The sequence below is a fragment of the Pectinophora gossypiella genome, chromosome 18 (assembly GCF_024362695.1).
Source record: "Pectinophora gossypiella chromosome 18, ilPecGoss1.1, whole genome shotgun sequence".
NCBI lineage: Eukaryota > Metazoa > Arthropoda > Insecta > Lepidoptera > Gelechiidae > Pectinophora > Pectinophora gossypiella.
The window spans coordinates 12249880-12265514 of record NC_065421.1 but is presented as its reverse complement, the minus strand read 5'-3'; positions in this window follow the sequence as shown (position 1 = coordinate 12265514).

The following is a 15635-nucleotide window of genomic DNA, read 5'->3' as shown; positions in this document are numbered from 1 at the left end:
ACAGTTTTTTGCAAAATATAGGGCTGGTTCAATGGAACTTTCTGGAAACTTATACCTTTTTTTAACGTGACTTACTATGGATTTGTCGCAAATGGCATTACCTACTTGGCCGGACCAATGAAGAGCGCCGAGGGTCTCACCAAGTACGAAAATTAAAACAATATTTAAATCAACAAGCCTTCGGGTGCCCAGTTGAGCGGGAACCTCGGCTCAGGGCGTCGTCTGAAAGGAAAATATTTGAAAGAATTGCCAGACGGAACCGAATAAATTGATAATTATAGAACTAAACAGATAAATAAATACACCTCATAGAATACAGTCATAAGCAATATCATGTACCCACTTTAGAACCCTGTCGCACTATAATATTTGACATTTAATGAGACTTACGGTTTAATTTGTCAAAAAAGTTAATGTGACACGGTTTCAAAGTGTAGACATATTAGTACTCGTGACCGTACACTAAATAAATAAAAAAATGTATTTACAAAAAGACCATGACTAAAACATTTTTGCGTAAACGGCAATGAGTTTGACCACAGGTCTTCTTCTCTCGTGTGGGTTGTGAGCTGAATGACCGACCCTGGTGTCAGGGCTATTAGCCGCGAAAAGCCCCTGACAAGACTCAAACCACACCGTTCGCGACCGGTGTTCGAAAATCAAATCAAAAATACTTTATTGCACATAACATAATAACAAAATAAAGTATAAAATAAAATAGAAATATATAAATACAAATATATATACATACATACATACATATACCTATTTAAAAATCTACCATTTTAGTCAACATCGCTGACAACCCTACGTCTCCCGAGCTCTAAGTGCATCGAACGGGGTGAAAAGCAAAGTTATTTTGGGTATTGAAGCAATTTGTTCTGATATTGCTTTATGATATTAAGTTTGCAATTTATTAAAAAGGAATACAGTACAATTTATTACAAACATGAAACATGTACAGTCATGAGCTGTATAATGTACCCACTTTAGGACTCTTGTCGCACTAACATATTTGACATTTAGTGAGACTTACAGTTCAATTTGTCAAAAAAGTTAATGTGACATGGTACCAAAGTGTATACATATACATATTAATGCTCGTGACCGTACACACATAAGTAAGATCACGTGGAATTCAGCGGTTTAAAGCCCGCACCGGGGTTCCAACTGGTGCCACTGCAATGTAAATCACCCGTTCTCTAAACAGAACTGTCACGGATTTCACGATATGTCCGGGGATAGCACCTTTTTTTTATTTATTTTTTTAGACGTGACTTATTGTAGATTTGCCGCAGGTGGCATTAACTACTTGGCCGGACGAATGGGGAGCGCTGAAGGCTCTCATCCGGTACAACGTTTTAAGACAACAGGCCTGAGGGTGCCCAGTTGGGCGCGAACCTCGGCTCATGAGAGGAAAAATATTTGAAAGAATTAATCGACCCTAGTGGGTCGATAGCGATAAGCGATAAGAAATCGTCGACCACACCGGCGGGGTCGGTATCGGGGTCCTGAGTCCTGTGGTACACCGGCTCGCTTCTCAAACGGGGAGCGCCGGTTCGAACCCTGGTACCAGTCTTGCTGTAAGTAATGAGTTATTATACAGGGTGGCCTAGAAGTTCACGTTCAAAATGAAAAATTAGATACACCCCCATGTATGTTCAGCGATTATTTACGGTTTAGGCGTATTCTATCCGGTCTATTTCTAGATAATCTAGCTTACTTCAGAAATCATCATTTTGTCGCTATCTACATACATAGATACATACATAAACTCACGCCTATTTCCCACCGGGGTAGGCCTGTTGTCTTAAACGTTGTACCGGGTGAGAGCCATCAGCGCTCCCCATTTGTCCGGCCAAGTAGTTAATGCCATCTGCGGCAAATCTACAATAAGTCAAGTCAAAAAAAAAAGTACCACAGGACTAAAGCGACTTATCCAGTTAATTTATAATATTTTAGAGCCTTTACAAAATGCGCTAGAGTTTTACGAAACTAAACTACGGAAAATATGAAGAAGATATCTAATTTCTTGTTGCAAACTCACCATCGTTCAAGAGCTTCAAGAATTTTATCTCACCAAACATTTTCAACTTAATCTTGAGCGCCTAAAGGCGATTTTTCTGTAGCACCCAAACTTTTTATTTGCAAAGTTTTTCTACAAATTATACCGAATTAAGGAAAATCTAGGTCTTGTATTTTTGTTGTGCTTTTTTTAACTCACGCCTATTATCACCAGTGGGATGGGCAGATTTATATTCGCGACACCAAACACTTCAGGACCACGAGCGCTTATCGCTATCGACCAACTTGAGTCGATTATTTTTTTCAAATATTTTTTCCTCTCAGACGACGCCCTGAGCCGAGGTTCGCGCCCAACTGGGCACCTTCAGGCCTGTTGTCTTAAACGTTGTACCGGGTGAGAGCCTTCAGCGCTCCCCATTTGTCCGGCCAAGTAGTTAAAGCCACCTGCGGCAAATCTGCAATAAGTCACGTCAAAAACAAAGGCAGATTTATAGGTTACCAGAAGACAACTTGCAGCCACGTGGAGTACCAGTTAAGTCAAATTTGAACTGGATTGTTTTTTGGATTATCAACTCAGAATCATGGTCTAAATCATCTCCCAAAGTTTTCATCACGGTGTCACTAACACTGTAACTTCATCGTCCTGAAAAAAAATGTTTTAAAAAATTAAACGAAAGACCAGCACCGTACAGAACAATATCTTAAAGCAATAAACCTTCTCTGTAGCAACGCGCAATAAAATCCTTTGAGAAAAACTACAAAGTAGGACTGCTATTATAAAAGTTCAACTAGTACGTAGGAACTGGCCGGCGTAGGTAAACGGAACACAGGCACATTTTACAAGAACTTCCAATATGTTCCAGCCTAGGGAGAGTTTTGTTCTTGTGGCCTAAGACAGAGGAGACAAGACGCTCAAATACTTAGGTATATCCATCTTAGGCCTCGTCAATGCTTTTGGGCAAGTCTGGGACCAAGAGCAAACCCATCAAAGGTAAGAAACAAAAATCTTCCTGTATGAAGAGACGTCAGTTTTGAATCTGGCGTAAGTAACTTTGTCTTGGCCTTCCTCCACATCGTATGCCCTCTATGTTGCCATCTTACCTAATCTGAATAAAGAAAGAGATAATCAAGAAATCTTTTTTTATCGTTTGGGTTCACAACCCACACAGGTGGATTACCAACCTCATCAATCCTGGTGTCAGGGTTACTGTTGAGCCGACAAAAGCCCCTGACATGACTCATGTAACGACTACATACTTACATCAGTTTACTGTCGTTTTAGTCGTTTTAACGTGCTGAAGCACGGATCCTAATGTCCTATGATCGTAATGTAATCTCCTTACCAATCTAGGGGTCACAAAGTGATTTCTGTGATATGTCCCCACCGGGATTCGAACCCGGGACCTCCGGATCGTGAGCCACTCAACCACCGGAAGCCGTCATCAAGAAATAACAACCAGTCAAATGTGATCAAAAGACAATGTAATTTTTCTTTGTGACTTATTTTCTTGAACCATACGCTAATGCAGAAAGAGTTTGCCGGATAATATCTGAATGGAAGTTTTTGTGAATGTTAGTCGGCGATAACATCGTATTCGAGAGAAGGAAAATGAGCAAATACAATCTTAGTAACAATTATGTTGTCCACATTTGCTTGTGGATTCCTAGAGCGTGTTTCACCATACTGATTTATAAAGGTTTGACTACATCTTTTCCGCTTAGGGACGGTACTGAAAAGTATCGGCGTTCGAAAGACGTAATATACGATCCCGACGACCCCATTACTCTAACCATAGAAGCAGCCAATCAGCTCGCGACACCAAACACTTCAGGACCCCGATACCGACCCCGCCGGCGTGGTCGACGATTTCCCTCATTCAGCGCTTATCGCTATCGACCCACTAGGGTCGATAAATTCAATTTAAATATTTTTCCTCTCAGACGACGCCCTGAGCCGAGGTTCGCGCCCAACTGGGCACCCCAGGCCTGTTGTCTTAAACGTTGTATCGGGTGAGAGCCTTCAGCGCTCCCCATTTGTCCGGCCAAGTAGTTAATGCCATCTGCGGCAAATCTACAAGAAGTCACGTCAAAAAAAAATGACCACATCTTCATGTCAAAACGTCAAAATTCTCAGTGCAGCCATGCCGGGAACGTGGCAATGCGTTGTTTAACCATAGAATAAAGATAATATAGAATAATATAGAATGGTAACTCTCCGCGCGCACCGACTACGTTTTGTTTGTCCGCATGTTATAATGTACAGGCGATCTATTTTCCGGCCAAGTAGTTAATGCCATCTGCGGCAAATCAACAATAAGTCAAGTCAAAAAAAAATGGCGATCTATTAATACACTATGGCGGAGCTCCGTACGTCGTACAGTTTGCGAACGCGTAGAGTATGAACTATTTGCTCATACTTGTATGACGCGCGTTTTGCGCTCACTTGGCCCTTCCAACCTTTTTCTTCTATTCCGTGGGTTTCATGACGATGTTAACTTCTGGCCAAGTAGTTAATGCCATCTGCGGCAAATCTACAATAAGTCACGTCAAAAAAAAAGACGATGTTAACTGTACTTTACGCCACGCGCTAGTTTTTTTTTGTATAGTATCAATCCGTCGATTATTAATTGATGTCTAAGTAATTTTATGTTTTTCAACTTTTTGATTTTTTTTTATTTTTACTTTTTTTTTACACGTTCAGCTGCTTGTCTTCCCGGGCATGTCGTAAAATCCGACAGAGGGATTGTGTCCTCTAAATGACGGGCTAATGTAATGGGCGATAGGCTTGATCCCTTATCACCATAAGGTTCATCATAATTCATATTAGGACTTCGTATCAACAGTGGCTGCAAGTTGTCTTTGAGTACTTGTGGCTCTGCCCACCCCATTAGGGATTACGGGCGTGAGTTTATGTATGTATGTATGTTGATTTTATTAAATTCACTTCTTAAATATAAAAGTTGCCTGGAAGAGACTGCTACTTTAGCAATATGTCCGCCTGTTGTACTACATATCTAATTATAATAATGTATTTTTAATATTTGTTTTAAGTGCACTAATAAAGAGTTTTGTATTGTAATGTACTTATTGTATGTCTTTTTGGAATAATTAGTAATGAATTACGCATTTTTGGATATTTATCAACAACCTAATTTTACTCTTTATAGATTTGTCGATCCGTTGTAAGTTCCTTGAGGTCAAGAACATGTCATACAAAGACGTCCTTGTATAACTTTGTATGAACACATCTCATACACACACACACACACACACACACACGTTAGTCAACGTCGGCCTTTCCTTTCTAACGCGCCTCGGGGTTTTTCTCCAATAACCCGCAGTAAAGCAGCAAGATAAAGTATGCTGCGTACGACCCTGTAACACACAAAGCTTACCTTAATTAATAATTGTTTGCACGCTTTAAAACAACAGCCGGGTTCCTTTAAGATGCAATTTCCCCTCATAAACATAGAGGGTTACAAGATATACTTCATCACGCGTGTCTGCCTGAGGCCTGAGGGCTGAACATGTTTATATACAACTATGTACATATTTACGGGTACAGCACACACATTTACATATTTTATGTGTACGTGAGACTCGTTTGTCATTCTTGTATATGGATGTTGTTTTGCCAAGTTGGAAATGATTACGAAAACTGACAGTGTAATCAAACATACATATACATACATAAATTCACGACTATTTCCCATCGGGGTAAGCAGAGACTATGGAACACTTCTCTTGTTTCCTCCACATTCAATCGTTTCATACACGCACGCCGGTCCAGAGTAGATCGTACTAAAACTTTTCTAAGGACATCTCCAATTTGGTCAATGTATGTAAGGAGCGCGCGCCGATTGTCTATCTCTCTCACATTCTGTATCGCAGGTAAGCACATACATAACACATAAACTGCCTATATACGTCCCACTGCTGGGCACAGGCCTCCCCTCAATCAACCGGAGGGGGTATGGAGCATACTCCACCACGCTGCTCCACTGCGGGTTGGTGGAGGTGTTTTTACGGCTAATAGTCGGGACCAACGGCTTAACGTGCCCTCCGAAGCACAGAATCATCTTACTTTTTCGGACAATCAGGTGATTCAAGCTTGAAAAGTCCTTACCAAACAAAGGACAGTCTCACAAAGATGATTTCGACAATGTCCCCATCGGGAATCGCACCCGGACCTCCAGATCTTGAGCCTAACGCTCTAACCACTAGACCACGGAGGCTGTTAAGCACACACGGTAAGAATGAATTTTTTGTACTGAGTATCCAAGGTGTGTTAAAATCGTCTGCAAAAGATGGATATGAGTCATCATCATCGTTCATTTAAAAGCCATGCTCTTGTCGGTGCATTCTCCTCTTGTCTATCTTTATAAGACACGACATTTGACTTCTCTTACATTTATTCCGTGTAAGCTCTTCTTGTTCTTCCTCTCTTTCCTTCTATCTTGCCTTCTATGATATTTTTATGATGCTTGATCTAAGTAAGTAAGTACGTCTTATTTAAGAGACTTTTTGAAATTATTTCTTTTTTTTATTTTGGTGCAATAAAGTGTATTTGTATTGTATTGTATTGTAAGTCATTCACTTATATTCTCCATCATGTCCATTCCCAACCTGAATCATGTTAATTACAATCAGGGGGGTTAAAATGGCTACATCGAACCAATTCATCTAAGAAAGCAATATTGCAATTTGACATTTGCGCATATAAAAGCAATGCAAACAAATTTCAAATAGCAATTTTGCTTTCTTAGATGATTTGCTTCGGTGTGGCCATTTTAACCCCCCAGTTTCAGTTCTAAACGCGAACTGAACTCTTCAAAAGATCAATTGCGAAACTTCGCAGTCATTAGGTAGCCTGTATGTTTAGGTTTTTTTTTTTTTTTTTGACGTGACTTATTATAGATTTGCCGCAGATGGCATTAACTACTTGGCCGGACAAATGGGGAGCGCTGAAGGCTCTCACCCGGTACAACGTTTAAGACAACAGGCCTGAGGGTGCCCAGTTGGGCGCGAACCTCGGCTCAGGGCGTCGTCTGAGAGGAAAAATATTTGAAAGAATTAATCGACCCTATATATGTATGTTTAGCGATGGTGGTGCACAACAATGAAATAACATTCTACTGTATAAAATACTGCCACCACAGACAGTTGAAAACCAGCAGGTACACTCAGAAGTGTTATTTTACCTATGATTCTATAGCTTACAAATAAAATGACCATATTAATGTGGGTATGATGAGGTGAGGTGAGGCAGTCGCTTCTGTAAAAATCCGGCCCTGTCAAATCTTCTATTTTTTTGTCGTAACTTTTTGTAGATTTGCCGCAGAGGAGCTCGGTGGCGCAGCGGTAAACGCGCTCGGCCTGCGATTGTTGAAGTTAAGCAACTTTCGCAAAGGCCAGTCATAGGATGGGTGACCACAAAAAAAAAGTTTTCATCTCGAGCTCCTCCGTGCTTCGGAAGGCACGTTAAGCCGTTGGTCCCGGCTGCATTAGCAGTCGTTAATAACCACCAATCCGCACTGAGCCCGCGTGGTGGTTTAAGGCCCGATCTCCCTATCCATCCATAGGGAAGGCCCGTGCCCCAGCAGTGGGGACGTTAATGGGCTGATGATGATGATAAATAATCAACGAGGGACTTTCCAGGCAACGTTCACCAAAAACAATACAGATGGCGTTGTATAGCTTTAGCGTGACATTTACCTATTTTCTCATTATTCGGGCACATACTTATTCCAAAATGCAATGAATTGGTAGAAGGTAGCACATTTTAAAGTTTTAGGCGGATGAGACGTTCGTTATGTAAAAAATGGCGATTGAAATTGTAACTATGTTACCTAACGAACAAAGATATTTTTGAATTTGAATTTGAACTTACTTGTATTGTCTGTTTTCTTTGTATGTTACTTGTGGTCTGTATTGATTACAAATAAATAAATATTAAGTACTTACAGTAAAAAATATATGACTTTAATGTTTCCAACACGGCTATTATGGATTCTAGAAGATATATCTGTTAAAATTCACACTCACCCTGCCGCTTGGATCCCTCCTGTGCTACTCACCCCAAATTATGACCTCTTAAACCTGCCTACCGTATGCTAAAACGCAATTGCTGCCATATTTCACCACCTTATCGGCGTTTGCACGAATGCATAATGTAAATGCGCAACCTTCCTCCGATAACATCTAGCGAGTGTTTGGAACTACGCCAGAAGAAGCCAATTTTTGCACCGATTTGTCTAATTACGTTCGCTTTGTAATGTAATGTTTTCGGTTGCTTTTGGAATGATAATGCGCCTTCTGACCGAAGATGCCTTAGAAAAGATCCTACCTGGTGAGGGAGACATTTGTCTGGCCAAGTAGTTAATGCATTGAGGGAATACAAACAGCAGACAAATTGCTTATGCAATTTTGCAGGACATTGCATTTAAACTAATGTTATACTTAAGGCTTAAACCGCTTAGGCTTAAGGGTATATAAAGCGAAAGTTGATGGTAGGGCTGGCAGAGGAAGACCGAGAAGGACTTACGATGACCAAATTGGAGATGTCCTTAGAAAAGGTTCAATACGATCTACTCTGAACCGGCGTGCGTGTATGAAGCGATTGATGAATGTGGAGGAAGCAAGAGAAGTGTGTCAGGATCGAAGCAAATGGAATTCTATAGTCTCTGCTTACCCCGGTGGGAAATAAATAGGCGTGAGTTTATGTATGTATGTATACTTAAGGCTTAATAGTAATAAATAAAAAAAAAGTCCATGTTACCTTCACTAAAAACAATGTAGATGGCGCTGTACAGTTTTTAAGATGCTTTTGAAAAGATCTTACTGGATGGAGAGCCCTCAGCGCTCCCCATTTTTCCGGCCAAGTAGTTAATGCATTAACTACTTAAATAACATTTTTAGTTTTAGTCGAAATATAGCACTTTTTGACGTGACTTATTGTAGATTTACCTCAAATGGCATTAACTGCTTGGCCGAACTAATGGGTAGCGCTGGGAAAGTAAGACAGATGTCAGTCATGAGAGACTTTTCAGGCTACATTCCTCAAAGACAATATAGATGGCGCTGTACAGATTTTCCTTCTTTTGTCCTTCTAATTTCATGGATAACAGACATACATCTTTTATCTTTGTTTTTGGGTATAAATGATGACCCTTTTTATTACAATCGGGCACAATTACATCATCCACCCAATGTTATTCTGATCAAAATAAAGAGAAGCAATATACGTAGTAACATAATACATACACATACATAAACTCACGCCTATTTCCCACCGGGGTAAGCAGAGACTATAGAATTCCATTTGCTTCGATCCTGACACACTTCTCTTGCTTCCTCCACATTCATCAATCGCTTCATACACGCACGCCGGTTCAGAGTAGATCGTATTGAACCTTTTCTAAGGACATCTCCAATTTGATCATCGTAAGTCCAAGTACATAAGAGCCAAATATAAAGCCACAATTACTTTTAAATATGCTACCTTCTACCAATTCATTGTATTTTGGAATAATTATGTACCCGAGTGATGAGAAAATAGGTAATTATGACGTTAAAGCTGTACAACGCCACCTATATTGTTTTTTGGTGAACGTTGCTTGGAAAGCCCTTAATTTGCGTCAAATTTACAAAAAATTAAGTTTACGCGGTTATTGGTGCTAATTCCTGTAAATACCATCTAATTTTATTTTAAGTTATATCTGTCATTTTCTTATCCGCCGAAAAGGAAAGGGACGGGTAATCGACAAGCATAAAATTTATGGAACACACGTCAATTTTAAGCACAAATCTAAACCAACCGTCTAAAAATTTTACACCCTCAATAACCCGACACAGTTAAGTAGACAGCACGTCAAACGGATTGCATACCAGCGACGTACCTTTTGATTCGCTCGGGTTATTCATTCATTTACTCATTCTTCCTAAAATTAAGAGATGTGAATCATCCATCCCATTCATTTTCGACGGATACGAAAATGACGGATATAACCTAAAATAAAATTAGGCGGTGTCTGCAGGAATCGGGGCCATTATCATAATTAAAGCACATAATAACGGGTTCTTCAGTCATCCCGTGATCATGGCACTTGCAACAGTGTCGAAATATCGGGAGTCTTATATCCCCATTTAAACGCGGTAAGAACCCGATATTATGTGCTTTAATTATAAATTTACAAAAAGTTAGAAAAGGTCAAGGGCCATTTTGAAAGATCTGGAAGTAATAACTTGGTTTTTGTATTCATAAGTATGACAATTTGATGGCAAATCATTTACGTATTTCTCCAGTAGACTGTTTGGATCGTAAATTATTATCACGTGCTCAGCGGTGAAGGAAAACGTCGTGAGGAAACCCACATTCCCGAGAAATGCATTTCCGGAGGTATGTCACCTAACCTAACCTAACCTGTATTGGGCTGGTTTTCCCTTCGCGGGTTGGAAAGTCAGACAGGCAGTCGCTTCTATAAAATCCGAACCTGTCAAAAGTTCAGGTAACGGTCTCCGTGGTCCAGTGGTTAAGCGTTGGGCTCGCGATCCGGAGGCCCCGATTTCAAATCCCAGTGGGGACATATCACAAAAATCACTTTGTGATCCCTACTTTGGTTAAGACATTACAGGCTGATCACCTGATAGTATAAAAAGTAAGATGATCCGTGATTTGAAAGGCACGTTAAGCCGTTGGTCCCGGTTACTACATAAGTAGTCGTTACATGAGCCACGTCAGGGGCCTTTGGCGGTTCAATAATAACCCTGACACCGAGGTTGATGAGATTGGTAATTCACCTCACAACCGACACGATAGAAGAAGAAGTAGAAATGTTCAGGTTAGGTAAGCGAACGCTGTGAAAAACGGGATAATGCTAGGAAGATGATGATAATCGGGCGCTCCAGCCTTTTATCATATCAAATTCAATTCAAATTCAAAAATATCTATATTCAGTAGGTAACATAGTTACACTTTGAATCGTCAATTTTATTTTTACACAAAGAACGTCTCATACGCCGTAGAACGAATTACTGCAGCTTCTCACAACCTGTATAGCCGGGGACAAGAAGCTGCAAGAAAAACCTCGGCACGGGGCCCTAGACGTTCTTTAAAAAAATAAAAATAAACATAAAATATTGGTATACAATTGAGTAATTCAGCTGCCTAATATCAGGTTCTCAGACAGTTAATCCCATGCATTCATATCTTCTAAATAATCTAACTTACTATATTACTTACTTACTATATTAATAGTAGTGTGGCTTATAATATTTTAGGTCAGTACTCATTCCCAGCAATGGCATAGTCGTTGGTCTACGCCACACAACGCCACTTCCCCCCCCCCCCCCCCCCCCCATCACCGCAAAACGCCGACATATACGTCAGCCGCCGCAACATTCTACCGAAATTAAGCGAATTAATGCTACATTCTCCTCTTTCCGGCTTGCGCGGACATTCTGCTGTTAGGATTTAGAAAATACATAGTGTTCTCGGATTTTAGACGAGTAATTAATTTGAGCAGACATTCTTGTCTGTCAAATTTCCACGCTTTGCTTAAGTGCGCTGGAAATGGTGCTGATTCCCGTAAACACCACCTAGGTCAGACAGGCAGTCGCTTCTGTAAGAAAACCGGACCTGTGAAAACGGGGTCACGATAGAGGAATGATGAACCGACAAGAAAATTGAATGAAACGAAATAAAAATATCAAAACAAATCAAATACACTTTATTGCACAGAACTTAATTAGGTCTTACGTAACGACTTTCCACACGACTATTATTCTAAGTAGATAATAGGGCTCATTCCTGTAGACACCATCTAATTTTATTTTAAGTTATACCTGTCATTTTCTTATCCGCCGAAAAGGAAAGCCTTAAAATTTATAGAACACACGTCAATTTTAGGCAGGAATTTTAAAGACCCTGCCAAATTTATATATTGACCCGATATATAAATTTGACCCGACAGAATTAAATTGACAGCACACGTCAAACGGGTTGCATACCAGCGAGATGTCTATTTAATTCACTCGGTAAAATTAACAGTTGTCAATCATCCGCCCCTATCCTTTTCGCCGGATAAGAAAATGACGGGTATTTACAACCTAAAATAAAATTAGGAGATGTCCGCAGGAATCGGAGCCACTGTATTCTTCAACAAATTAAAAATATCACAGGCTCATGTCTATCTTCCAATGGGGTAATCAGAGGTACATCCATCGCAAGATGAACTAAGTAAGTACCCTTTTTCTTTTCCGGTATTATTTTTGTCAAGATTTACATTTTCTGCGCCATCTTACCACCTAATACAAATCCTGAGTTGATGACAAAAGTAATTTGTAGGACGTTGGAGAGAATGAGGCCGAAAGAAAAGGTAGACCTCGTCGGCGAGGTCGTGACAGTCCTTGAGAGCAAACGTTTAAATGATTTCTATTCTATTCGAAATTTACTGCGCGACCAGATTAGCTGCTACTACACCCAGGTGTAGTTGGATTATTCCAGAATAATCCAATCTTCTGGATCTTACTTTAGACCATGTTCTTCTAGGAGTGAATAGAAAAACATAGAACACTTTCAGCTGCTTGTCTTCTCAGACATGTCGTAAAATCCGACAGAAGCATTGTAACCTTTTTATCATGACGGGGAATTGTTATGGGTAATGGGCTTATCTCTTGTCACCAAAAGTTTCATCATATCCATCTGAAGACTTCGTGTCAATAGTGGCTGTAACTTTTCTTTGATTATTTGTGGCTCTGCCCACCCCGTTAGGGATTACTGGCGTCAGTTTATGTATGTATGTTAAGGATCTTACCTTCCAAGAACGAGTAACTCGTAAAGCTCCGTCAATTATGAAATTCCTAGGAAATCCAAAACAAGCTTGCTTGAACCCGAGACTAGTTTAGCCTAATGACGTCCTAATCCCTGCCAAGTCTTCAAGCGCTGCAGCGCGGTACACCAACAGCCTCACTCGTTACGTCTAGTTGAAGAGCGCTAAATCGCTTGAACGTCAAATTGGACACTACAGCGTGGTCCAATTTGTGTGGACCACTGGGCGGTGCCCTCGCGTTTACACTATGTAAGAAATAAGCCATTAGATTTTAATTGAAAATAATTATCACGTTAAGCCGTTGGTCCCGGTTACTATATATTGATGTAAGTAAGTAGTCGTTACATGAGTCACGTAAGGGGCCTTTGGCGGCTCAATACGAGTAGTAAATCTGACACCAGGGTTGATGAGGTTGGTAATCCACCTCACAACCTATATTCCTATATATCGTTAATTTTCTATTTTTATTATATTGAATGCTACTGTAATTTATTTATTAATTTTATTTGTAATTTAATAATCTGTCATGTTTTAAATTCGTATACCGAAAGGTGCGACATATATTATATTGTAACAACCCTTTTACCTATGTTGACGAATAAATGAATTTGAATTTGAACCCACACGATAGAAGAAGATCGACACGAAAGAAGAATCCTGCAATAAAATATTTTACGCTCAAACGGGAATGAACCGGAGCGTTGTGTCAATAAAACGGATACCACGTCTCGTTCTGGTAGCGCGGGCGCGTCTTATGGAAAATATTTCTGCATTTTCCTTTCAACAGACCACGGATCCACTTTTAGACGAAATGCGAAAATCCTCTTAGGATTGAAATGTTTTGATGTAAAATATATTTTAGACGGGATAAGTGAGATGTCCAGATGTAGATGCAGGGATGCACTCTCGAATTCGAATGGGAGCTTGGAAGGACTCTTATACTTGAAGTTATAAAAGGGAATGGAAGGGAATGCTTGAGTATAATAGAAAAAGTTAAGACAAGATCAGCATACAAAAACTGTTTCGCTTGACGACAAGTGGGGAGCGGTGTGCTTCTATTCTGGATTGGATTGTTCGTGTAGCATTCTCTATTCTTGTCTAGCAAAGGGCAATCCTTTGACTTTTTTATAAAACACTTCGTTGGCTTTCCCTTTAAGTGCTTTGCAGCTAGGGAATACAATCCCGATTCGAGATCGCAAATTCAAGATCCCGCGGAATTGGAAATATCAATCTCGCGAGATCCCGAAACATTCGGCATCTCGTCAAGTTCATAAAAAAATGCAAAGTTAGGATGGCTGAAAACGATGAAAACTGCTTTGTGAAAGTGAAGTTAATTAAAACAAAATATTTTTGAAGAAAAAAAAATCCTTTATTCTTCGATATTACTAACTAAATACCTAATTATTTTCTTTGAGAATCAGCATAATCAAAACAAAAAGTATAACTCAGGGAGTTTCGCCCAATCCCGTCAATTTTGAAAGGGATCTCGTCACATTGTCGGGATTGATCACGAAAAATTGGACGAGGTCTCGCGAGATCGGGATTGCATTCTCTAATTGCAGCACAAGCTGAGCTATTTTCTGAATATACCTAATTACTTATTTTTACGTGTACAGTCATGAGCAATGTACCCACTTTAGGACTCTGTCGCACTAACACATTTGACATTTAGTGAGACTTACAGTTCAATTTGTCAATAAAGTTAATGTGACATGGTACCAAAGTGTCTATTAATGCTCGTGACCGTACATGGCAAAAAGAAATTTTACAGCTAAAATAACAATTTTACAAATAATAATAATAGAAATTAGCACAGTAAAAAGTAACTCAACACAAAAAACTATTCAAACAAGCCTCCTCTCAGTGACCCCTGTACAAAAATGCCCAAGTGTGTGTTGTATAATTAGTTCTTAAAAAGTTTATTTTATTCTTAAATACTCCTCATTTGTTTATTAGTGCAAAAAGTTACAACTGAAATATACTTGTAAGTGCCAAAAAAATATAATTCTATAAGTACTTGTAAAAAAAAGTTTATTTTATTCTTATATACTCCTCCTTTGTTTGTTAGTGCAAAAAGTTACATCTGAAACATACTTGTAAGTGCCGCGTAAGTGCTAAAAAATATAATTCTATACTTGTAAATAAAAGTTTATTTTATTCTTATATACTCCTCCTTTGTTTGTTAGTGCAAAAAGTTACATCTGAAACATACTTGTAAGTGCCGCGTAAGTGCAAAAAAATATAATACTATACTTGTAAAAACAAGTTTATTTTATTCTTATATACTCCTCCTTTGTTTGGTAGTGCAAAAAGTTACATCTGAAACATACTTGTAAGTGCCGCGTAAGTGCAAAACACTCTAAGCCTATACTTGTAAGTGCACGTTTTGCATTATCCAATAATATTGCCAGTAAGGTAGAGAGATATGAGTGATTTAGTTAGCAAAAAGATCATATGAAATAACAGCACAATTCAACTACGATTCCTAAGGCAGAAGTATGAAACAACCGCAAATATGAAAGTAGTGACATTGGCACGCCGTTTAGAATATCAGTTGTACGACTACAAAGAGTACTGAGCAACTTCGCTCAGCCGCAAGGCACATTTTCTGTCCAGGATAAACTTTGTCTCGTTAGGATGTCTCTAGTTTTCACTAATTCCGGATAAAAAATTTAAAAAGTTGTGACAAAAGAAGCTTATAATTTGTATTTTGAACGAATAAAAAATAAAACGCTATCAGTTGCTTGTATTTCCAGGCGTGTCGTAAAAAGCGACAATTGG